General features: G+C 44.0%; 3 long non-coding RNA genes across 4 annotated transcripts; 2 read left to right on the forward strand and 1 right to left on the reverse strand.

Moving 5' to 3' along the window:
• The first annotated feature begins 8060 nt into the window (after positions 1 to 8060).
• LOC139063782 (uncharacterized) lies at positions 8061 to 8826 on the forward strand. Its single transcript, XR_011517130.1, has 3 exons — positions 8061 to 8184; positions 8426 to 8532; positions 8709 to 8826. It is a non-coding gene; the product is annotated as an uncharacterized lncRNA (long non-coding RNA).
• An 833-nt stretch (positions 8827 to 9659) lies between these two features.
• Positions 9660 to 10665, forward strand: LOC139063780 (uncharacterized). 2 transcript variants are annotated; one of them, XR_011517127.1, is made up of 5 exons: positions 9660 to 9793; positions 9896 to 9996; positions 10221 to 10388; positions 10457 to 10518; positions 10589 to 10665. It is a non-coding gene; the product is annotated as an uncharacterized lncRNA (long non-coding RNA). The 2 variants fall into 2 exon arrangements; XR_011517128.1 differs by lacking the exon at positions 10457 to 10518.
• Positions 10666 to 11155: 490 nt separating this feature from the next.
• On the reverse strand, positions 11156 to 12445 carry LOC139063781 (uncharacterized). The gene is made up of 4 exons (XR_011517129.1): positions 12317 to 12445; positions 11969 to 12075; positions 11368 to 11476; positions 11156 to 11291 (listed from the first exon to the last, which is right to left on the reverse strand). It is a non-coding gene; the product is annotated as an uncharacterized lncRNA (long non-coding RNA).
• Positions 12446 to 25726: the final 13281 nt, after the last annotated feature.

Below are 25726 nucleotides of genomic sequence, written 5' to 3' on the forward strand. Positions count from 1 at the left end.
CAGTGTGTTCAGAGAAATTAGTGAACACACCTCTGCCGCGAATCCTCATGAAAAAGCCATACAGACACATTTGTGTAGCTCTACATGCTGTAATAGCTCAGTTCTTTTAATTTTCTGTACACCTCAATAAAATCACTGTGTTCCTTAACTGGTGATGAACCTTAAATACCCCCACAGGAAACCAGCTCCAAGAGCCAGACAACTTCATCGGTTTGGCTGCATGTAATTTTAATAGCTCCAGTAATTAGATTGCTTTTTTGAAGGAATCAGCTCATAAATCACGCCAGACGGAGTGACATGTACATTTCCCGTTATTAAAAATGTTGCTCTGGCTACAAGTGTGCCTCACATGAGAGGGTGACATCAAGAGGAAACCAGAGACTTGTCTGAGTGAAGGAAAGAAAAATAAACACGATGTTAAAATCTCTGTTATTATCATTCATTTGGGTCTCTACACAAATTAGAGGCTACTCAAACATGGACTTAGTTTTGACTTGGGGGGGGGGGGGGGGGGCACCACCTGCATGAGGACCGGGTGGAGTCATTACAGTAGGTCGTCGTCGTCTTCCTCCGCTTATCCGGGTCCGGGTCGCGGGGGCAGCATCCCAATTAGGGAGCTCCAGGCCGTCCTCTCCCCGGCCTTGTCCACCAGCTCCTCCGGCAGGACCCCAAGGCGTTCCCGGACCAGATTGGAGATGTAACCTCTCCAACGTGTCCTGGGTCGACCCGAGGGCCTTCTGCCGGCAGGACATGCCCGAAACGACTCCCCGGGGAGGCGTCCAGGAGGCATCCTGACCAGATGCCCAAACCACCTCAACTGGCTCCTTTCGATCCGGAGGAGCAGCGGTTCTACTCCGAGTCCCTCCCGAATGTCCGAGCTCCTCACCCTATCTCTAAGGCTGAGCCCGGCCACCCTACGGAGGAAACTCATTTCGGCCGCTTGTATCCGCGATCTCGTTCTTTCGGTCATTACCCAAAGCTCATGACCATAGGTGAGGATTGGGACGTAGATCGACCGGTAAATCGAGAGCCTGGCTTTCTGGCTCAGCTCCCTCTTCCCCACGACAGATCGGCTCAGCGTCCGCATCACTGCAGATGCCGAACCAATCCGCCTGTCGATCTCCCGATCCCTCCTACCCTCACTCGTGAACAAGACCTCGAGATACTTAAACTCCTCCACTTGAGGTAGGACCTCTCCCCCGACCCGGAGGTGGCAAGCCACCCTTTTCCGGTCGAGAACCATGGTCTCAGATTTGGAGGTGCTGATCCTCATCCCAGCCGCTTCACATTCGGCCGCGAACCTACCCAGCAAGAGCTGAAGGTCAGAGCTGGATGAAGCTAGGAGGACCACATCATCCGCAAAAAGCAGAGACGAGATTCTCCTGCCACCAAACTCGACACACTCTACACCACGGCTGCGTCTAGAAATTCTGTCCATAAAAGTGATGAACAGAACCGGTGACAAAGGGCAGCCCTGGCGGAGTCCAACCCTCACTGGGAACAGGTCCGACTTACTACCGGCTATGCGGACCAAACTCACGCTCCTCTGGTAAAGGGACTGAATGGCCCTTAACAAAAAGCCACCCACCCCATACTCCTGGAGCGTCCCCCACAGGGTGCCCCTGGGGACACGGTCATAAGCCTTCTCCAAATCCACAAAGCACATGTGGATTGGTTGGGCAAACTCCCATGCCCCCTCCATCACCCTTGCAAGGGTATAGAGCTGGTCCACAGTTCCACGGCCAGGACGAAAACCACATTGCTCCTCCTCTATCTGAGATTCAACTATCGATCGGACCCTCCTCTCCAGTACCTTGGCGTAGACCTTTCCAGGGAGGCTGAGGAGTGTGATCCCCCTATAGTTGGAACACACCCTCAGGTCACCCTTCTTAAAGATGGGGACCACCACCCCGGTCTGCCACTCCCTAGGAACTGCCCCCGATGACCACGCAATGTTGTAGAGACGTGTCAACCATGACAGCCCTACAACATCCATAGCCTTGAGATACCCAGGACGAACCTCATCCGCCCCCGGGGCTCCGCCGCTGTGTAGTTGTTTGACTACCTCAGCAACTTCTACCCCCGAGATCGGACAGTCCATCCCCAGGCCTCCCAGCTCTGGTTCCTCCTCGGAATGCGCATTGGTGGGATTGAGGAGCTCCTCAAAGTATTCCTTCCACCGTCCGACTATAGCCTCAGTTGACGTCAGCAGCTCCCCATCCCCACTGTAAACAGTGTGAGCGAGTTGCTGCCTTCCTCTCCTGAGGCACCGGACAGTTTGCCAGAACCTCTTTGGAGCCGATCGATAGTCTTTCTCCATGGCCTCACCAAACTCCTCCCACGCCCGAGATTTTGCCTCGGCAACTGCCACTGCTGCACCCCGCTTGGCTATCCGGTACCTGTCTGCTGCCTCCGGAGACCCACAGACCAGCCACGCCCTGTAGGCCTCCTTCTTCAGCCTGACGGCTCCCCGAACCTCTGGTGTCCACCAGCGGGTACGGGGGTTGCCACCACGACTGGCACCGGCCACCTTACGACCACAGCTAGCAACAGCCGCCTCGACAATCGCAGAGTGGAACAAGGCCCACTCGGACTCAATGTCCCCCACTGCTCTCGGGACGTGGTCAAAGCTCTGCCGGAGGTGGGAGTTGAAGACCATCTTGACAGGTTCTTCTGCCAGGCGTTCCCAGCAGACCCTCACTATGCGTTTGGGTCTGCCAGGTCTACGCGGCATCTTCCCTTGCCATCTGATCCAACTCACCACCAGGTGGTGATCAGTTGACAGCTCCGCCCCTCTCTTCACTCGGGTGTCCAAAACATACGGCCGCAGGTCAGATGATACGACTACAAAATCTATCATCGACCTGCGACCTAGGCTGCCCTGGTACCAAGTGTACCGGTGGGCATCCTTATGTTCGAACATGGTGTTCGTTATGGCCAAACTGCGGCTTGCACAGAAGTCCAATAACAAAACACCGCTCGAGTTCAGATTAGGTGGGCCGTTCCTCCCAATCACACCCCTCCAGGTCAAGCTGTCATTGCCCACGTGAGCATTGAAGTCCCCCAGCAGGACAATGGAGTCCCCTGATGGAGCACTATCTAGCACTCGTCCCAGGGACTCCAAAAAGGGTGGGTACTCTGAACTGATATTTGGCCCATAAGCACAAACAACAGTCAGGACCCGTTCCCCGACCCGAAGGCGCAAGGAAGCTACCCTCTTGTCCCCCGGGGTAAACCCCAACACACAGGCAGAGAGTCTCGGGGCTAACAAAAAGCCAACCCCAGCCCTCCGCCTCTCACCCGGAGCAACTCCAGCAAAGTAGAGTGTCCAACCCCTCTCCAGGTCTCGGGTTCCAGAGCCAATGCAATGTGTCGAGGTGAGTCTGACTATATCTAGCCGGTACCGCTCAACCTCTGCCACAAGCTCCGGCTCCTTCCCCGCCAGCGAGGTGACGTTCCATGTCCCAAAAACTAGTTTTCTTGTCCGGGGATTGGACCGCCAAGGCTCCCGCCTTGGTCTGCCACCCGATTCGCATTGCACCGGACCCTTCATGTTCCTGCTGCGGGTGGTGGGTCCACAGTTGGACGAGCCCATGTATCCGGTTCGGGCTGGGCCCGGCCGGGCCCCATGGGCAAAAGCCCGGCCACCAGGCGCTCGCTCACGGGCCCCAACCCCAGGCTTGGCTCCAGGGTGGGACCCCGGTAACCCTCCGGGCCGGGTACTCCGACTCTTCGTTTTAACCGCCATGAAAATGGCGGATTACAGTAGGTAGTAGTACAGTAGGTATACAAAAAAATGTCTAAAGCTACACTGTAAAAAAAGGCAGTAAAATATACAGTAAAACACCATCAAATTCCAACGGTAATGGAGCGTGCAACTAAAAACTTCATTTTACCGTATTACATAGATTCAATAACCGTGTGAGACTGGATAAAACTGTGTTTTTTACTGTAATAAAATGTTGAAATTATAATTATTTTCTGTGAAACTAAATAAATATACATACATTTTACAATTAAAATTTGTAATGTTGAAAATGTCTGAAAACCTTAAATTGTACGGGATCATTCAAGTAAAATTACATCTTTTGGGGTTGTGCACAGAATTCACAGTGGAAATCTGCAGATTTTTAAGCAAACAAAAACATTCATTTTTACAGAAGCAAGATGTTAAAAATAGGGTCCACGGTGGACCGTCCGCCGTAATAATACAACCAGTAAATACCATAAAAAAAGCAATTGTCATCAGTTAAAGACAATACAATTGATAGTAGGCTATTTTTAATTTAAAAAATCTGTACGTCAGTAGGCCTATAGGCTAAAAATTTAGGCCTGCAGTATATCATTGTCAAACTTCTGATAAAAAAAGCAACAGCAAAATATGTTTTAAATATGGTTGCAAAAAATATTGATTATTTTTAAACATCTTTATGTTATGTTTCACGCCTTATTATCAGACCACCTGGGTCCGCCTTAAAGAGCAAGTCACATGAAAATCAACTTCTTTTAGCTGATAACTAGTATAAATTAGCCTCTAATAGTGTTGTAGACAATGAGCATTGTTAATTATCTTCTCTCCTTTAAAGCAAAGTCCCACCTTAACTGCAGCCCCGGCCGCCCCCATGAAGAAGAGGCGAAAGACCTTAGGCAGCTTCCTGAAAGCAGCAAAAAGCAATGAGGAGCCGTCCCAGGCGGAAGATGTTGCCTCAGAGCTACAATCATATCTGCTCCTAAGCACTGACAGCGAGGCGGACCCCTTACCCCCAAATTCCACTACCTCCGCTCCGCTCCGACACGAACGCCGGAGCAAAATCGGTCCCGTTGTAGTCAATCAGAGCAATTCCACTACTGCGGCCGTGCTCCGGCAGTGCGCCGCAGTGCGCCGCCCTCTGTTCAGGCGTCCGGCAAAAATAGAATCGATCCTATTTTTGCCGGACACCGGAGCACCTCCGCAGTAAATGGAAAGAAATCACAACCGACCAACAGGAAAAGGAGCAAGCACAACTTCCGTTTTTCACAATAAATCGATAAACAAAAGGCGTTTTTGTTTCATAAGCACAGGTTTAACAACTTTTAACAACTATCAATGGCGGCTGAAGTTTAAATGCACAAAAGTAAGCCATTAATACAGTTTCCACTATCAAAGTAGTCACACTTTGTTGATCCAAACACCGCTGATCTCTCAACACAAATGATGGGTAGATTAAACAGTTTATTTCGATGCTTCTCCCACACAACGGGTGTTTGATCTAACTTCCGCATTTATTGCTCGGACTGTATCGCAAGATCTCGAAAATCCCGCGCATGCCTGTTTGTGCACCTCAGGTCTCCACACCGGAGCGGAGCCGTTGTAGAGCGGGTACTAGTAAAAACTGAGTTCGGAAGCGAGCGGCTGCGGAAGTCGGGGGCGGAGCGGAGCCAAGCAGAGCGGAGGTAGTGGAATTTGGGGGTAAGTCTGGTGGAAGGAGCACAAGGGAGAATTTCCAAGACTGTCTGTGCTGGCCAAGAAATACCTTTGCATTCCTGCCACAAGTTCCCCTTCTGAAAGGGTGTTGAGCACGGGGGGGGGGGGGGGGGGGGGGGGGGACATTGAAGCATGTCTCCACTCCTCACTGAAGCCTCAAAATGTTGACAGATTGGTGTTCTTGGCAAAAAACCTTTAAGCAGCTGGCTGCATAAAAAATGTACTGTTCTCTGTTGTGATCCTGCCATGGTCAACCATCATGTGGTCATGTTAGATGTAATGTTAATAATTGTGGTTTACATTGTAAGAAACATTCCTATTACCTACCTCTCTCATCACCATTTCACATAGAAGGAATATTGTTCTTATTTGTTGTTAAAACTATACAAAGATGGAGTATTTAAGAAAAAAAAGAGCGAATTTTATTTTTATTTTCAGTTTCAGCTGTTACAAAAGTTTATGTGCAGGTTAAAAGTGCAATAAAAATTTATATTGGAAAAAAAAAATCGTGAGAGAATTGTGATCTCAATTCTAGGGGAAAAAATCGTGATTCTCAATTTATCCACGATCGTGCAGCCCTAATAAGAGCACATGAGGCGAGCAACAACACAGATTATTATTGTACACTGTCCTGGATTTGTTTTCTTTCTGCATCTCATCATTGGTCTGGCTGATTACCTGATAACTCCTGTCATCTGGTTATGACTTTACCTGAAGGACTAAAGCCTGATTCATGCTTCTGCGTCAGTGCAGAGACACGCAACGCCATTATCCGCCCTTGCGGGCCTGCTGGAGAGCTCCGCAAGGACAGACAGAGTCGAGCTTTCTTTTATAAACATCCGTTTGTTGACACGTACAACGCAAGCTTGTGATTGGTCAGGACGCCACTGTCGTCTACACCGTCGCCATTCCGCCCTTAAAAACATAAAGAGAGCCGAGGATAACTAGCGGTAGACACGGAGCAGCTTGAAGAATACCTCACGAAAAAACTCTAAAAACATGAATGTTTAATTCCCCGTGACTGGAGGAGTGAAAAGATGCGCAGCAAGCGTTTTATTTGTGGACGGAAATGACAGGTAACGTGGGTTTAGAGGTGGCGAGCGCATGAAGAGGTGGAGGAGGATGGGAGACAAATTTGTCTGTGTTAAAAAGTCTCATATACAAAAAAAAACACAATATAAACACACTATCTTGGACCGGATACCACAAAACAGCGCTACGCCCTCTGTTGTCCTGGTGGGGAATTGCTTTGCAACACTCCCCAGGAAACGGAGAGGTATGAGGGCAAAACACTTCCGTCAATCCGTGCGTGCCTCTCCCTTTTGGAGCTGATGGAGAAGCATGAATCAGGCTTAACAGTGGAAGGAAAAGGATACACACTCCAGGGGTGGAACTACGAGTGGGGGTGGGGGGGCAGTGGGCCCCTGGCCCCGGCTTGGGAGGGGCCCGGCCATGAGGGGGATGAGAGAGAGGACCTGCACCTCTAATAAAGGCCGTTTCACACGGCAAGAGCCTGCAGAATGTGACAAAATTGCAAATTAAAACTCTCAATTCCGAGAATAATTTTATGTATTTTATGTACTTTGTAACTAAGAATTTCTTTGTAATTAAAGGCAGACATTTTCGCTACCTAAATTAAGATTTTCTGACCTTGTAAGGTCAGAAAATGTTGAACAAATAATTTTAAATTTATGAGGAAAAGTTTAGTTTAGAAAGCAAAAATGTCTGCCTTTTAAGAAATTCGTAGTATTTTTTAATACCTGTCACTTAATTTGCTAGAAAAGACTGAGTCTTGAAAAGGTATTAAAATAAACTTCAAGATTCCTGCATATACCCTGATTCAGTCATTAACTTCAAGTTCTATGATAAATCAATAGGAGACTTGAATACCGTGTTTTCCAACAAATTATGATTGTGATTAGGGCTGTGTTGTCTATGTATCACTTTTACATAAGTAGGTTGAAGAACCGTATTGTTAAAACTTCAGAAATAATTTATCTTTAGATCTGTTTTTGAGAGCATGTTCATTTCTGTGCATTTTGCTCAAGCACTGATCAAACTTTTGAAACTTTATCCATTTTTTCCTGCAGAGGGGATCCTGCTACACCAATATGGGATTAGATTTGTGCCAATAGGATCAAGAAAAACACTTTGGAGAGCAAACAAATTTTAAGACACTGAGAGAAAAAACCTTGGTTTCAAAAGAAAAACTTACGATCTGAATCAGATTCTTAAAATGATCAAGAAAATCACTGTGACGGTCAAACAAAAATTAAGAAATTGACAGAACAAAAATATTGACTAAAGGAAAAAAGCATGTTTCAAAAGTAAAACTTACTATCTGAATAAACTTCTTAAAATGAGTAACAAAGTATGTTTCCTTTTTCTGTTTGCCTCTATGTGTTTTTGTTATCAATTTCCTTAGTTTTGTTCTCGCTGCTCAGAGCTTTGCTCTCACTTCCAGATTTGCACTTACACTGTCTGGCTTTCTCCTTTGCAATCCCTGAGTTTTTGGTTGCAATTCTGACACAACCCTTTCGGGTGGGCGGGACTTCTGAGAAGTCCTCTCCCATAGGACAGTGGTTTCTCTTGAGTGACAGTTCAGTGACCTGGAAGTGATGTAGCATCCAAGACATTTTTTTCCCACCTGGTCAACAACATGAATTTTGAGCCCCAAACAGGTTATTTCTGCTGTCTGTGGTGTCTACTGAGGATCTAAAGTGAGTATTGATAATATATTTTATCTTTTCTTAGTTCATCTGTAAGTTAAGCCACTTTTTAAGTTGGTTTTAACCAGATGCTAGCTCACTAGCTAGCTGCTAAGCAAGCCATTGTGCTAGCCTCAGGACAATGGACTATTGTTCCAGAGAGACGTATTAAAAACTCATCTTAACATATTCATTACTGGGTTCATGGAATTAATTATTGCAGTTTATGTTAATAAGTTTGCTAATTTTTCAGGAACCTGTGGAACATCAGAGACTTTGCAGCTACTGGAGCTAACCTGTGTACTGCTAACTTGCTACAGAGGAAGCAGCAGAAAGCTGAGCTAACAGGCTGTTTTGCAGGTAAATACTCTTTTAGTGGAACTGCAGGATTTTTATGGTATAACTCAGACAGAATCTACATGAGCTATTGTGGGAAGACATTTAAACTACATTTACTTACAGATACATGTATTTTTTTATTCCATGTTACTTGGACGGGCTAAACAAGTTCATAGTTCTGCCTGCTCCTTTTTCAGTGAAACGAATGGATTTTATGATGTAACTCTGACTGAATAATTATCTAAGTGAGTATGTTTGATAATACATTTCTTTCCAGTATACAGATCTGACATTTGTTTGTCAGAACAAGACAAATCAGATTCAATGTGCTTTCTGTCACGTGCTCTGTATTCTCCATGAAAAGAATGTTATCCAGGACAGATAATCAATAATGAGTTAAATACATGCTTTTAATTAATTTTTACATAAAATCTATATTTTTGTCTAAAAGCTATTATTTATTTATTTATTCTTTCTTTTCAGATTGAAAACTGCTGCATTGCATTACAATGGAAGTGCTACACAGCCACATGCATCAACTGCAGCTGGTGAGCTATGACACACCATAGTGTACACAAAGTACACTGCAGACAAGGGATGTAAGAAAATATCAATATGACAATATATCACGATGTATTTTCCCAGTAATATTGTATCGATATTCTCGAACTCTGTCTCTAAAATATCGATATGGCAATATATCGTGATATTTTTCCTGAGATATTACATCCATTTTCAAAAGCAGTGTATCTAATTTTTGGAAGAATTTACATGCAAACATTTGTGTATTTTCTTTGTTTTCGGTGCATTTTAAATGTGGCCCGCTAGTTGGCAGCAGTGTGCATTGGGTTTTGTTTCCACCATTGAAATTTAAATCTCGCTATTATGGTTCAGAAACTCATGTTATATATGTTAAGTATCAGTTTGGACTGTTTATTGAATATTCCAACAATAAATTCTGTCAAAAATACACATCCCTACTACAGACCAATCCCACCTCATGTAGTTCATATGCTGTATAATAAACCCACAGTGATGGTTATGGATAAATATCTGTACTAATGGTAATCTTTTTCCATTGTTTCCAGTTGACAAGCATATGGACCTATTGTTCGAGTCCGTGGTGGTGGATGCTCTATCATATCAGGAGTCGGTGGTGGTGCTCTACCATATCAGGAGTCTGACTAAGTACCTGTGCCTGAACCTCTCTGTGTCTAGTTCAAAAGACCTGAAAGACCTGCTGTAAGCAGGCACAGGATAAGATTTTAAAAGAACCTGTAAGGTGAGCAACACAACACAATATAAATCTTTATTATTATTGTACGCTGTACAGCTAGAATAAACTTGCATGCTCAGAAGCCACGTATGATTACATCGCCTACAGGTTGCCTGATGCTGAACTTCGGGCAGCTGCGTGCTCAGTGGAACAACCGCCTGTGGGAGGAGTCGTTGTGTTGCTGTTAGGAGTTTGGGTCGGAGTCCTGGGTTTGTGTTCCCTTTAATCTCTTCATTAGCCTTGCTAGTCACCATTGCAGAGCACCATGGAGAGGCTTACCTGAAAACTCTTCTCATGGGGCAGGCACATCCTCACACACCTGTAACCCCATCCTTGAATAAAAGCTGGTAGCTGGTCACTCACCAGTGTTTTAACCCATATCTAGCCCATGACTCTGCCGTTTTTCAAACTTACGTTCTCATGTTCTATGCAGATCTATGGGAATTCTTTCCTTGAAGCTCCTGATCACACAACCATACTGGCAGTCGGCTTACCCACTACCTTCTGCTCACCCGCTTGCTACTCATGCTGTCATTCTCCCAGACTTCTGGTTGTTTCTCCACCATTCTGCTGTCTCCCGTCTGCGCTACAATTTCAGACCGTAAGTACCTAAACTTTTCCTTTTGTAAGTCATTCTTTAGTCATTACTAACACTCAATTTTACCTCAGGGCCTTCTGATCTTTAAACACTAAAACCTGTGGCTCCATCTCTGTGGTGTTTCTCAGACTCTGTAAGCTACCTGCACAGTCTAAGAAAACCCTGACCTGTTGCCTCTTACTAACCTCTGCTCTTCCTCGCAGAAGCTCCTGGTTCCTGATCTCCAGCAGTTACCTCTTCAGTCATCCGTCAAACATTTTAATAAACTGTTTTTAGCTCATTTGTCTCCTGAGTTTCTCTGCATGAAGGTCAGGTTGTTGCAAAAATCATGACATCAGCAATTACTTTGCACCACTCTGTTAAACAGCTGATATTAATTTCAAGTGTATCTTTAAAAATACATTGAATGTCAAAGTGAATGAAAGGCATCCATTCAGCTTTCGGTGTCTAATGCAGGATTTTACGGACAGGCACCAAAACAGGAAATTTATAAATAGAGATTTATTTACTAAATCAGGTAAACCGTAATAAAACACTAATGTTTAAAGTCCGGAGGAGGGAGGAAGGCTTTATAGCAGGGGTATTCAATTCTAGTCCTGGATGGCTGGTATCCAGCATGTTTTAGTTGTTTCCCTGCTCCAACACACTTGAATCAGTGGTTGAATTACCTGTGCAGCAGCTCTGCAGAAGCCTGTTAATTATCTGCTGACTGAAATCAGGTGTATTGAAACAGAGTTAAAACTAAAACGTGCTGGATACCGGCCCTCCAGGCCCAGAAGTAAATACTCCTGCTTTATAGGCACAGAGAACTCCCATCAGGATCCTGGAGACGGCACAAGGAGATGACGACATGAGTGTGCCCTCCCAGATCACACCAACACCACCTGACCACAAGGAGGCATGTGTCTGTAAGAAAGAAAAACTGGTGATGTAAGAGATTAAACAAAAACTACGAACAAAATCAATTTTACAGTTGTTTAACCTGCTGAGCATCGTCTCCCCAAAGAGCTGCACAAAGGTGCAACTGGCTCAGAACCAGGGTGCTCCGTTGTGCAGGTAGTCACCTCCTCCTGCTGACACCCGAGGATTACCTACAACAAAGGGAAAACTGATATCAATAAGGAAATAATTAAATCAGAGCTAAAAGTTTAATTTTAGTGTGACGTTTGAGATTGTGGGAAATAAATGTGGACATTATGATTTTCTATTGTGGGGTCAGTACCTTGGGCGTTTCTCTGTAGCAACATTTTGTCTGGCTGACAATGAAGTAAAAAAAGTCACCAGTTGAGGCAGAGTTAGACTACATTACTCCAGCTAAGCTAAATGTAGCTAAAATAGACACTAGTCACCAGACTATGGTTACTATAGATTTACTAGAGAGTTACATCATATAATCCATTCGTTTCACTGAAAAAGGAGCAGGCAGAACTATGAACTTGTTTAGCCCGTCCAAGTAACATGGAATAAAAAAATACATGTATCTGTATGTAAATGTAGTTTAAATGTCTTCCCACAATAGCTCATGTAGATTCTGTCTGAGTTATACCATAAAAATCCTGCAGTTCCACTAAAAGAGTATTTACCTGCAAAACAGCCTGTTAGCTCAGCTTTCTGCTGCTTCCTCTGTAGCAAGTTAGCAGTACACAGGTTAGCTCCAGTAGCTGCAAAGTCTCTGATGTTCCTCAGGTTCCTGAAAAATTAGCAAACTTATTAACATAAACTGCAATAATTAATTCCATGAAACCAGTAATGAATATGTTAAGATGAGTTTTTAATACGTCTCTCTGGAACAATAGTCCATTGTCCTGAGGCTAGCACAATGGCTTGCTTAGCAGCTAGCTAGTGAGCTAGCATCTGGTTAAAACCAACTTAAAAAGTGGCTTAACTTACAGATGAACTAAGAAAAGATAAAATATATTATCAATACTCACTTTAGATCCTCAGTAGACACCACAGACAGCAGAAATAACTTGTTTGGGGCTCAAAATTCATGTTGTTGAACAGGTGGGAAAAAAATGTCTTGGAGGCTACATCACTTCCAGATCACTGAACTGTCACTCAAGAGAAACCACTGTCCTATGGGAGAGGACTTCTCAGAAGTCCCGCCCACCCAAAAGGGTTGTGTCAGAATTGCAACCAAAAACTCAGGGATTGCAAAGGAGAAAGCCAGACAGTTTAAAGAGCAAGTAACGTCTAAATTAACTTTTTTTTGCTGATGAACTGTATAAATGAGTGTCTAATAGTGTTTTAAATGTGTGCATTCTTTATTTTAGCATTTTGGTGCATTTTCTTTAAAAATTAAAAATTCTGTCTAAAAACCACAGTAATGCGCCACCTTCAGCTGAAAACATAGAATTTGAGTCATTTTGAAAAAATTTTAGCCAATGGCTAAAGAGTAAAGTACTACGTAAACCAGTAGAGTACTACGTAGCAGCTCCGTGCCAAAGTTATAAAAGCAACGAGCGTCTCGGCCACGCCCTGTGGCGAGTGGGAGTTGGATTTGCAAGCGAGTGTAGGAGGTCAGCGGTAGTTCAGCATTAGCATATAGCATTAGCATATCCTAGTCTTTAGCATAGCTTTTAGTGTTATAAATACTTATTTAGTGTTAGCTTGGCTGTTGTATATTGTAGTTTAGTTAGTGTTTGGCTGTTAGTGTAATTGGGAAAGTATTTCGGGTTTAGTGTTCCATATCGTCTTAGTATTGGTGAGTAGGTGTAGTGTAGTATGCTTGTGGTGACTCTGGGCATTTTACCCGCGATTCTGCACGCCTCCGTTTGAAGAGGGAGGCTGTGCCCACCGTGGCTCTTCCGCGATTTAGATGCAGCCCACCGACTCTGCTCCCCCACCACGGCGGGCTCCAGTCTGAGGTGAGTCAGCTAAATAAACGTTTTAACATCTTCTAAAGACAATTCCCTACCTAAATGCAAAGTCTGAGAGACGTGGTTCACTTCCTTTAGTCAGTCGGTAATTCTGCAACAGTGTCTCTAACTAACGCTGCACTAGTTGACAGCATTACAGCGTGAAATCCAGCTTGTGACCCGGTTCTGTGAGGAATTCTGTTCAGGAGGTCGCATTTCAGGCTCTCCACATCATATGTGACTGACTTTTACGTTATAACAACGATCACACACTAGGAATGTTATAAAGCGCCTATATAGGAGATTCTTTTGTATATTATCGACTTTATAAACTCCCAACAACAATGTGCTTCTATTTTTTTTTCAGGCTAAATCTACCCAAGACACTGGTTGTCAGACTGATTTAGCTGCAAGAATGCATTTGTCCAGGCTGACGTGAAGCCTTACCTGTAGCAAAGGTGAATTATTTTTAATAATATTCTATGTAAACATTTTATTATTACCTTCTAGTTTTAATTTGTTTTACAGATTATTGTTACACGTGATTTTATGCTCTTTTAAACATTTATAAATGTGCTGCTTCTTTGTTTTTACATAGCCAGCCAGAATGGAGTTCACAGCCGCAGTGTGTCTGGTGACCCACGGGGACCATGATGAAAATTCATCTTCCAGAAGGTCCCAGAGCATCCAGACCCCCTGAAAAGACCAAGATGTAAGGTGTCTGCTGTTGATTCCAGCTTCCACCTCAGTGACAGTGCAAGCTCAGTGAACTGTTCAAGGTAAAAAAAAAAAAATTAAAACATTTCAGAATTTTTAAGATATTAACAATTAAATAAGTATGTGATTACATCATGACATCATGACGGAGGCTACTGATTCTGCCCCTGTGACACTTGGTGGTGACGTGTGAGCTGATTCTCCTGGAAAATAACTTTTACATTAAATATTTTGTTTTTGCTATCAAAAGTAAAGTAACTAATAACCTGCATTATTGCAGGACACTCAGCAAAATATGGACTCTACACCATGAGGCATGCACACATTAATATTCTATAAGAGCACATAAGGTGAGCAACACCACATATTGTACACTGTCCTGAATTTGTTTTCTTTCTGCATCTCATTAGCCTGGCTGATCACCTGATAACTCTGTCATCTGGTTATGACAGCATGAGGATGTCCTCACACACCTGTAACCTATCAGATCATCTGGCAGAATAGAGAGAGAAGAGACAACACCACATCTCCTGTTCCTGGAAAGCCTTCAGCCATCCTTCGATGACTGAGAACCTCCATCAGCTCTGTCTCCTGTCTGCCTACAATTATTATAATAAATATTGTGTTTGACAAGTTTTTTGTGCTGCCAAATATCTCATTTAGATTCCAGTTTTGATATTTTAATGGATATTTATAAATTACATTGAATATCACATTTTTGTTGCATGTTTAACTAGCTCTATTGTGATTAATTAAACTAGCACCTCACTGTTAAAAGCTCGTTCTAATTTCAAGCATGTTTAAGTATTTATGGACATGAACAAAAACAGGAAATATATATATTGAGATTTATTTAATTAATATAACAAATAAGGGGGAAAGAGTCATCGAAAGGCACATTCTTCTGGAAGTTCCTGATCCTGAGGACACCAGCAGAGGAGACCAGCTGCAGACACCAGAGACCAGCTGCAGACACCAGAGGACCTAGAACCGAGAGAGCAGCTGTTATTAGTAAATAAATAAAGAAATCAGGGCAGTTTTAGTGGGCTGAACACATTACAGAATGATTTTCTCATGGGGTATTTTCATAACTTTATATGCAGCAGACTGTAACTTGAGCCCAGGGCTACCGGAGAGCTATCCAGCATGTTTCAGTGGATTTTCCTGCTTTAACAGGTTAGATTAGCTGTTAAGCAGCTCAGCTATTTGTTGCTGATTAAAACCAGGTGTGCTGAAGCAGATAAACCTCTAAAACATGCTGAATACTAGCTTTTTAGGGCCGTGGAGACAAACCCTGCAGCTAATCCAATGCTATGGCTAACGGCTAACTTACCTTTCAGAGGTGATTCTGTTGGGTCGGTTCTGGGAGTTTCAGGCAACTCACAAGCTCAAAACAATAAGACTCAGGTCCGCTTGTCTCCTCCAAATAGACTTGGTCCCTTTCTTCTCGAGTGTCTGTGTAAGGAGGGGGAGAACCATCCTCCACTTCTATCAACTGCTCAGAGTGAAGGGAGCTAGCTTCGTCTAGTTAGCCATCGTCTTCGTCACTGCCGCGGCTCCGCCCTCTCGGTCCTCCAGGCAACGCCTACTAATGTTGCATTTTTTAAAATTGATACGTGGGTGGAGAAGGACTCCGAGGCTCAATTGACCCGCTCTTTAAGTGCAAATCTGGTAGTGAGAGCAAAGCTCTGAGCAGCGAGAACAAAACTAAGGAAATTGATAACAAAAACACATAGAGGCAAACAGAAAAAGGAAACATACTTTGTTACTCATTTTAAGAAGTTGATTCAGATAGTAAGTTTTACTTTTGAAATATGTTTTTTTTCCTTTAGTCAATATTTTTGTTCTGTCAATTTCTTAATTTTTGTTTGACCGTCACAGTGTTTTTCTTGATCATTTTAAGAATCTGATTCAGATCGTAAGTTTTTCTTTTGAAACCAATGTTTTTTCTCTCAATGTCTTAAAATTTGTTTGCTCTCCAAAGTGTTTTTCTTGATCCTATTGGCACAAATCTAATCCCATACACCAAAGTGAACTGATCGACACTGAAGTCTTCCTGCAGAGCATGTATCTTCAACACCATGCCATGAGAAACTCCACTGAGTGGTTTCCTTCACCAAGGCAGCACCCAGTGACCAGTGTTGGGCAAGTTACTTCAAAACTGTAATGCATTATTTATTACTTGTTACCCTCATTTTAAAGTAATTCATTACATTACAATATTACTGATTTTAAAATGTAAGGCATTACACTACTTTTGCATTACTCTAAGTTACTTTCACCAATACAACTTCAATATGGATCTGGTCATGTGACGCTCAGTGAGCTCACGACATATATGTGCAAAGTGATGTGGTGTCTGAGCTAGGATTGCTGTTAAAACAGTCCGATATAATAACAGTGCTTTAAAATGATTGTTTATTAAATAAAAACAACAACAATCTGTACTCTCAGCACGCTGCCATCTTATATTAACTGAGCAGGGAGTGAGGTGGTGGGGGCTCCAAGCCTATATTGCCTTGGTCCCCAAATGCCTTGATACGGCCCTGGATGTGGGACTGACTTCTGGGGTGATCTGATTCTATCACATGTATAAATATTAAATGCTTATATATTATTGCTTTTCACTGGTAAAAATGTGTATTGGGGATAAATCTACTGACTTTTTTCTTTTCAAGCACTTTGTTTTGTTTTCTTGATTTTACTAGAATAATTTCCTGCCCTTTCTCTCTCTAACCTTCCTGCATGCTGCATGTTTTCTCCGTCTTCCAGAAAAACTGTTTCCTAGACTTCCTACTTTCTAACGATCAGCCAGAGGGATCTTCACATGCGCGGCGCTTTAGCAGTAATGAGTTGAAATCACCGGGGTACAGATTATAAACTCAGCTGAGGCAAGGCACGTCAGAAAAGCACAAAATACCAGAGAATATGCACTGATATGAACGATCGCAAGTGAATTATTTTTGTTTTAGTGGAGCGATTTTGTGAATGTTGCAGCGGCCGCGTGCAGGACGCAGCTGGAGTATTTGAGCCGTTGACTGTTGTAAACGCGCAATGAAATGTTCGCGGCGGATAAGATGTGGCTGGCTTGACCGCGGCTCACAAATGACGGCTCACTTGACCGCGGTCCGTTACCGCGTACCGCTGCGTCCTCTGCCCGCAAAGCTGAGTCCATAAATGACGTAATATATGCAGATACTGGATCTTTCTTCGGGTTTCCCGCAATTTGAATTTTTAAGGAACACATCTTGATTCTGGGTTTAAAAATGCATTGTAATTACCGCGTTACTGACAATTGTACCGAGTAAATATTACCATTTTCTTTCCCTGTAATGCCTTACATTACCACATTACAGCAAAAAGCAATGCATTACAGTAATTAATTACTTTTGTACCGCATTACTCCCAACACTGCCAGTGACTCATTACTGCTGATCAGTCAGGGGCAGGTAATTTTGTGTTTCACATTTATTTATTCCTCCACAGATTACCAGCCATAATATATGAACACATGTTGTATTGTCAAGATCTATGCTGTGGGTAGGAATAGAACAAATTGTCACGATCTGCTCCTGCCCCCCTCTGACTGTGACTCTCCCCTGCCTCCTGATTAGTTTTATTGGTCTCACCTGCTCCTTGTTAACCTGCCCATGTGTTCCTCATTTTCCCCTGTGTATTTATACCTCCCGTCTTGTGTGTCAGTGTCGGATCAGTTTGTCGTACCTTGTGTCTTGTTGTTTCCTGCTGTATCCTGCTATTAAATCCATTTTTATGTTATCCGTGCCTGCATTCCTGCCTCCTGGTAAGCTCCACCACACATGGCCCGCCGCCAACCACTCCACATCATGACAGAATGATCCGACCAACCTGGACCTGTGGTGAGCTCCCTGGAGGATGAATTTTTTTGCTTTTTCTCCATTCAGCGGAAGGAGATTCCGACTCGAGGGGTTTCGGCGCATCCTACCTGTTTACGGGGTGGTCGAACTCATTCTCCTCTCCTGCTTTTTGCCCCATCCTGTTTTTCCACGGGTGCTGCGCATACTGGAGTTTTGGTGGAATGACAACCCCTACGCACGCCAACATTCTCTGGCGTGGTAGGGCCGGTCTCCCTGCTCTTTTTCTGCTTCCCTTCACCCAAGCCTCTGCCTGTGACCCAGCTGATCGTAATGTGCACCTGCTCTGACCATTGTCGAGTACCTGCCTGGTTCCTGGTTTCCTTGCGTCGCTGCCTTCAGTTTATCACATCAACTTCCTGGTCCACACCTGCGGGGCCTATGCCTGCAGGTCCTCCATGCTGCAGCCTCTATAGGGTCCCGCCGCTGCAGCCTCTACAGGATCCCGCCGCTGCAGCCTCTACAGGGTCCCGCCGCTGCAGCCTCTACAGTGTCCTGCCGCTGCAGCCTCTACAGGGTTGCGCCTGCTACAGACTCTACAGGGTCCCGCGCCTGCTGCTGTCGAGTTCCAGTGTCCCGTGCATGCTGCTGTCGAGTTTCAGTGTCCCAAGTTCCCGAGTTTCAGTGTCCCGAGTTCCTGAGTGTCAGTGTCCCGAGTTCCCTAGTTTCAGTGTCCCGAGTTCCCGAGTTTCAGTGTCCCGAGTTCCCAAGTGTCAGTGTCCCGAGTTCCCGAGTTTCAGTGTCCCGAGTTCCCGAGTTTCAGAGTCCCAGAGTCCCCAGTGTGTTCCAGAGTCTCCCGAGTTATGTGGGTTTTGTGGGCGTCTGGTATCCGGGGGTGGGGTGGGGGGTGGGTGGGTGGGTGGGGGGGGGGGGGGGTGTACTGTCACAATCTGCTCCTGCCCCCCTCTGACTGTGACTCTCCCCTGCCTCCTGATTAGTTTTATTGGTCTCACCTGCCCCTTGTTAACCTGCCCATGTGTTCCTGATTTTCCCCTGTGTATTTACACCTCCCGTCTTGTATGTGCATGTGTCGGATCATTGTTAGTTTGTCGTACGTTGTGTCTTGTTGTTTCACACACACACACACGTAGACAAAACAGATACAGGCAGACCACGAGAGCAGCCATGAACGGCGCTCATTTCATTTAGATGAAAAGGGGATTACATGAGGATAAATTAGGGGAGGGGAAAAAAGGCATTCCAGAGTTACTCCCAACAGGGCACAGCTTTCCTATGCAAAAAACACCTCAAACATATAAGCACAAACATCAACAGTTCACAACATGAGACTCCAACCCGCCGGGTTTAAACAGCATCTGTCTGCATTCCTTCGTGGGGGGTTTAGTTGCTTGCAGCTCAAGGCTACCAGGGCGTCAGATTCAGATAACAAGAATTTGTTTGGGTCAGGCTGAGATAACTTTTCTCTCTGCCTTCAGTCTTTAAACTGATCATTTCCAGTCCTTCAGTGAAGCCAATTTTGGTTTTTAAACTTATCCATACCGTCCGGTGACTCTCTCTGAGATGACATCCATTTTGCGCACTAATACCAGTATCGCAGCTAGAACATTGTCCAGCTTACGGTTCACCTCGAGTAACGTCCCAGTCTGAGAAGTCTCCACACCGACGGTGCTTTCCGCGGGTTAGGATCGCCCTCCAATTGCTCCCGTCTTCCCAAATTTCCAGAAAACCAGATATCCTCTGACCCCAATAAGGAGAAATCCAGTGATCATCAGACCAAATAACCACACATCTTCAATGTCCTCAATGGACAGCTGGCAGAGGCATATGATCTTCCACTCCTTCCATGAATCCAAAATATATCCCACCGTGTGCGTCCCCTGTGGACATGTGGGAGCCCCCTGCTCCGTTCTCATTTTTGAAAAAATCTTATGGATCGCATTGAATGACCAGTTTATCAAATGTTAGTAAAAATAGAGTTTACAGAAGAAATGCAGAGAAGCGCTCCGTGGGCAGACAGGACAAAGAGCCTTGGGAAAAAAAGGTAAGGGAGCGAAAGAGGGAAGCATCTGTACTCCTCGAGTGCCAGAGAAAACACAACACATATGTAAAAGGAAAACACTTTATTGATGTGACTATACATTTACTCTAGTCACACGTGGCAAACATGGTAATATTTGATTTAAATGACACACGTGATGTTTTTTCCTCGGTGTGTAATATATCTGCTAAATGTATATTTGTGACAAATGATTTACAGCGTTAACTTTAGGGTCATGTGACCGCCACAAATGTTAAAACTCACAGCTGCTCAGCAAAAACAAAGTCCTGGAGTCCCTAAACATCCAGACTTTGGAGAAGAACATGAAAATGACGCATAAATGATGAAAACTTTAATAAAATATGTGGAGAAACAAGAGCCAAAGCAGACTTCGGGCATTGTCGTGGAAACATGTAAACTCTGAGCATTCTAACTAAATAGCGCCGTGTATTATTAACAGCTCATGGTCTCATTTTAGTTCTGATATCTTTGTAGTCCTTGTAGGCATGAATGAATCATTATTGTTCCATCTGGATGAACAACGAGGCTCTTCCAGTCTCATTTATCTAGCATCAATTAATGAGGGCTGCCTAGGGACGCATGTGACCCTTGATTGCCGATAGGAGATTGAATCCACCTGATAATCATTTGTGGAGCCAGCAAAACCTGGAGGGGATGGGAGCTGAGCACTTTGTCAAGCAGGATTTATCAAGAGATCCCCGATCTTCTAAATTTGCGTTCTGGTGTACCCCCTGACAGCTAACTAGATAAAAAGCTTGTCCTGTTCACAACGTGGAGTGACAGCGGAAATGACCAATCACAGGTTAGCAAGTATCAGCAGAGCCAATAGATGAGCTTATGGACGGTTCTAATGGGAAACAGGCTTCAACACAAGTGGTTGTTTTCTGCTTGGTCCTAGTGCTCAACCGCTGTTTGTTTAATATAGTGTAATATTGTTTTTGGATGGTAAACAGGGCAGGGGACAAAAAATTCCTTTAGAAAAAGTGTGTGTGTGCGTGTGTGGGGTCCCCCCCCCCCCCCCACACACACACACCCAAACTACGTCCATGCACTCAGATCAACCTGAAGCTTTCTTTATCCACAGTGGAGTCTATGAGTTCAGCCCATCAACCAGTCAGGACGAACTCCTCTGGGAACAACCATGACCCATCTGTGACCTACAGTTTAACCACAACTTGCAGTCTGAAAATATTTTCTTCTATCTTTTTGTTTCTTGTTGACTCTATTTCCTGCAGGAAGTCCTAAATAACACAACGCTGTAACACACCTGCACAGAACCAACACTTTACCGTTAACAAGAAGCTGGAAAAGTACATTCAGTAGAGGGTTAACCACAAGACACACACACACACACACACACACACACACACACTGCAGTCAAACGTATTTATGTGGACATTTACGTGCACACACCTTCCTGCTTTGTGTGCCCTTTTCTCCACAGGTGCTCCCCAGAGCTCCTCTACCTAACCACCAGTGAGTCGATGAAACTTTGATATGACCCACATCTCTGTCCCACTAAATTAACTGCTGTGACAACTGTTCCTCCCTGGACTCCATAGGGGTGCATCTGCGCGCGCGTGTGTGTGTGTGTGTGTGTGTGTTTAGCTGTTAAGGGGGAGGAGAGCTTGCCCTTTAAAATAATAGGTCAGGGCTGTTTTATTGAGAACACAGCACAGTTCTCATTAATTATAATATCCACTGATCATTTATCAGAACCATGTGGTTTTGGGCTTGCTGCAGCAAACGGGTTTGTGCTTGTACGTGGTTCCTAGCCCAACTCAGGTGAAGGAACAAGGATCAGCCTCAGAGGGTTTGCGCTGCACTGCTTTTGACCTACTCACTAACTGTGAGGAAATGAGTCATATTAATAATGATGTTATATTTGACTTTTCTAATATTTAATAATATTAAACAAATACATTTAGACCTGCTCTTCCACAGCTCACATGATGAGAAAATCCAAATAAAGAAAACCCATTTAAAACCACCCAGGCAGCAGTTGAAACTTTGTGGCTGCTTCGAGTACAAAAAGTGATTTTGAATGAACTATCAGCTAATTACAAACAGGTGAACAGGTGAGCAGCTTTCATCATCATCATTGGGAAATGATAGATTGTGGTCAGTCAATAGCTTTCTGCTCATAAACTCAACATTTTTTGCAAAGACACTTTTAGTTGATACTTAGCTCAAAGTTACGTAACCATTGCCTTGCCTCACCTTCACAGAACCATGAGTTCCTCTTTGCCGTTTGACCGCTACAGGGGTTCTTCGGTCTTCTGCATCATGAATTGTTTTCTTAGGGTAGAACAAAACTAACAATGCTGCTTGGCCACAAACAGGAAGTGTGTTTGCAGACTCGAGGTAACCAGCAGTCAAGCGTGGCTGGGGTAGCACCATGCTGTGACATGAGTGTAGTTTACACACCCTGGTGGATTTTTGGGCTGTTTCTAAGAGAATATAAATAAAAACACAAAAACCTTTCGCACTCATGGTCAAGGATGTTGTGAAGCCATTTATTGTGAATAAGATGTGCAAACTCATTTTAAATCACTAAAAAAATACAACACTTAATGTTTACACGCTGCAGTGATTTTGGCCAGAAGCATGCACACAACTTGACACGTGGGCTGCTGAAAGGTAATCATCCTCACCTGTGATCTGTTCCCTTGCATCAGTGTGTAATTATGAAAGGTGTGTGAGTTTTTGGCCTCCTCACAAACCCTTGCATCTCCATCCAGAGTCTGATGTTTGCAGTTTCTACATTATGGGGCAAAATACTTGCCACAGGATCTACGAGAAAAGATGATTGAACTCTATAAAACAGAGAAGGGATATAAAAAGAGATAAAAATACTGATAATGCCAATCAGCAGTGTTACAGCTCTGATAAAGAAGTGGACAATTAGTATTCTGTTGAATCCAAACCACGGTCAGGTAGACCAACAAAACGTTCTGCAGCAACTTGCAGAAAAATTGTTAGCAATGCAAAGAAAAACTCTCAAATACATTTTGCTGATATTCAGGACTCCCTCAAAGAAACTGATGTATCCAGGAGCACAGTAAGGATGCACTTGAAGAGAAACGAGCTACAAGGCCAAGCAGCCAGAAGAAAGCCATTACTATGCAAAGGACACAAAGCATCTGGCTTTTCACCATGCCAATGTTTCTGGAACAAAATGAAACATTTTGGCCACAACCATAAACTTTATGTTTGGAGAGTAGTCAACATGACCTATGGTGAAAAGCGCACCATTCCTACTGTCAAATATAGAGGTGGTTTGCTGATGTTTGGGGTGTGTGTGAGTTACCAAGGCACGGGAAACCTGGTCAGAACGGATGACAAAGTGAACGCAGCAGCTTAAAGAAAAATACTGGAGGAGAGTTTGTGTCCATTCGCCTGAAAGCTGCACATGGGTCACGCTTGGATGTTCCACTAAGACAAAAGGCCAAGTGAACCTGCCACTGGCTCCAGTAGAATGAAGTGAAGGTTCTGGAGGGGTCATCTCAACCTCCTGACCTCAGTATCATGTAACTACTGTGGGGAGAGCCCAAACGTGCTGTCAGGACAGACAGACCATGAGACTGGAGGCTTTTTGACAAGAAGAGTGGTCTGGTTTAGCATTAGATTATATATAAAACCTAAAGGGTTCTAAAGGGGCGACACAAGCTCAGTGCCTGAATTAGTTCATTGAACGATCATTAATGAATTTGTTCACATATTTAATGAATGTGAACTGAACTTATATTTTGTCTGATGAATGTTAAAGTGAGCTGGCTTATTCTGACATTCATGAATGGTTTATACATGGAGCTCTCTCTCCTTATGAGAGCTCCGGATTTCCTTGGAGCAAAAGCCACGGCTAAAAACATTCTGCTAACCAGCAGCCGAAATCACACGCATCTACTTCCAGAACATGAGTCCCCAACCCATAAAAAAACGAATGAGAGTCTATGAGAGGACAAAGTTATTCTGATCCTGTTTGATATGTTCCATAGATTTCACATATGATGTCTGTGAAGTTTAAAGACACATTCTGATGCCAGGAATGTGCTTATTTTTGAACGGGGGCTAAAGTTATTTTAGGTATTGTGTGAAAAGATGCATGGGACTACAAATGTTTGTCTTACCAAATTAAAAACCAGACATGGAGAAGGGAACATTAGTTTGGCGAGCTTTGAATCCTTCTTCCAGGACGACAGAAGGAGCATTAAAGGTGAAGAAAACCACCATAAATCTGGCCATGCTGGGCTGCGTGGTGGCACAGTTGTTAGCACTGTTGCCTTGCAGCAAGAAGGTTGCAGGTTCGAAACTAGGCTGCGGCCTTTCTGCGTGGGTTCTCCGATTTCCCCCACAGATCCCAACATGCCCTATAGGAACAACTGTACGTGGCTTTGGATAAAAGCATCTGCCAAATAAATAAACATAAACATAGCAGCAGGGGCGGACTGGGACAATAAGTCAGGCCGGGAACTTTGAAACCATCCCAGGCCACCGCCCAATTCACGCTAAACACTAAAAGTGTGTCAGGTTGGGCGCCTACTGTAAAAGTGTAAAACAACTAAATTAAAACTTCACATGTGCCCTGATGCTTTCCTCTCAAATATAAATATCTGTGCTCTGCTGCTATAATCTGTGCTTATTTTGCATAAACTGAAATTCTATTTTATTCTGTTAAACGTGCCTCCTGCACAGTGGATGAAATAGGCCAGACACCATCATCCACCTGAATTTAAGACTAACAGGTACCAGACTACATGTCTGGGTCAAGAGAATCACACCACAAGCAGAGACATAAAAAAGTGTGTGCGTGTGTGTGTGTGTGTGTGTGTGTGTGTGTGTGTGTGTGTGTGTGTGTGTGTGTGTGTGTGTGTGTGTGTGTGTGTGTGTGTATGGCGGGTGTTGTTGGGGGGGTCTCACCATTGCTAAATGATGCATCATTAGTGTCATTTAGGTTTACAACGTAGTAGGCACAGATTAAATGGACAGCCTCAACAATGGAAGAAGACTTTCGCAGATGCACACATCTCTGACATCTCTGAGTTTTGCTCATAATATTCATATAAACACCAATAATAACACTAGGTGTTTAAGGGCTATGATCCAAAGACAATATAAGCAAGAGGTGAAGGTTTATGCATTTAACAAGAAATTTCATAAATGATCATCAGGGCTGATGTGAAATCTAATCCAGATCAGTCCAGGTCAGAATTATCAGCAGCAGCTGGATGTTTATGGCCACAAATTCTCAAGTGAAGCAAACTCCTTTTATGTCTTGTGTTTGCTCACAATCCACATTTCCGTTTAGAAACCATTTCTCCTCCATGGATGTACCTGCCTGTCAGAGCGTTTAACCACTGGTTGGTCAGCTGATGCTGCTGTCAGTCATTGTGGGAATGCGTACAGTGTGGGGAAACAGTTTTAATTTCTCTGCTCCACCTGAGCTGATGGTGATGCGCAGTGCGCCTCACGGCAGTGATGTACCTTTTGTGCAAAATGCGGCCCTTCATGGAGCTCGTACCAGACTGGATGACTGATGTTAGAGGACACACAGATATCATTTCAAAAATCTCTGAGATTTCGACTAATGAATACCTGGAAAATTTACTAGTATGCACTGTACCCTAGAAAAAGTACTGACATGCTGAAAGGTTATATTTAGAAGTAGCGACGGTGCTGGTACTGGTCCAATGCACTGCTAAAGGATGAGTCTGATGATCTGATCGTCAGAACCTGATCATCATGATCTGTTCCTGACAGCCGCTGTTTCTCCCTCCCCAACCCACCCCACGTGCCCAGCATTGCGCACTGCACAATAATTAAACTGGCCCAAAAACTCCACCTTAAATCGGT

This window comes from Nothobranchius furzeri, chromosome 17 (genome assembly GCF_043380555.1).
Source record: "Nothobranchius furzeri strain GRZ-AD chromosome 17, NfurGRZ-RIMD1, whole genome shotgun sequence".
Classification (NCBI taxonomy): Eukaryota; Metazoa; Chordata; class Actinopteri; order Cyprinodontiformes; family Nothobranchiidae; genus Nothobranchius; species Nothobranchius furzeri.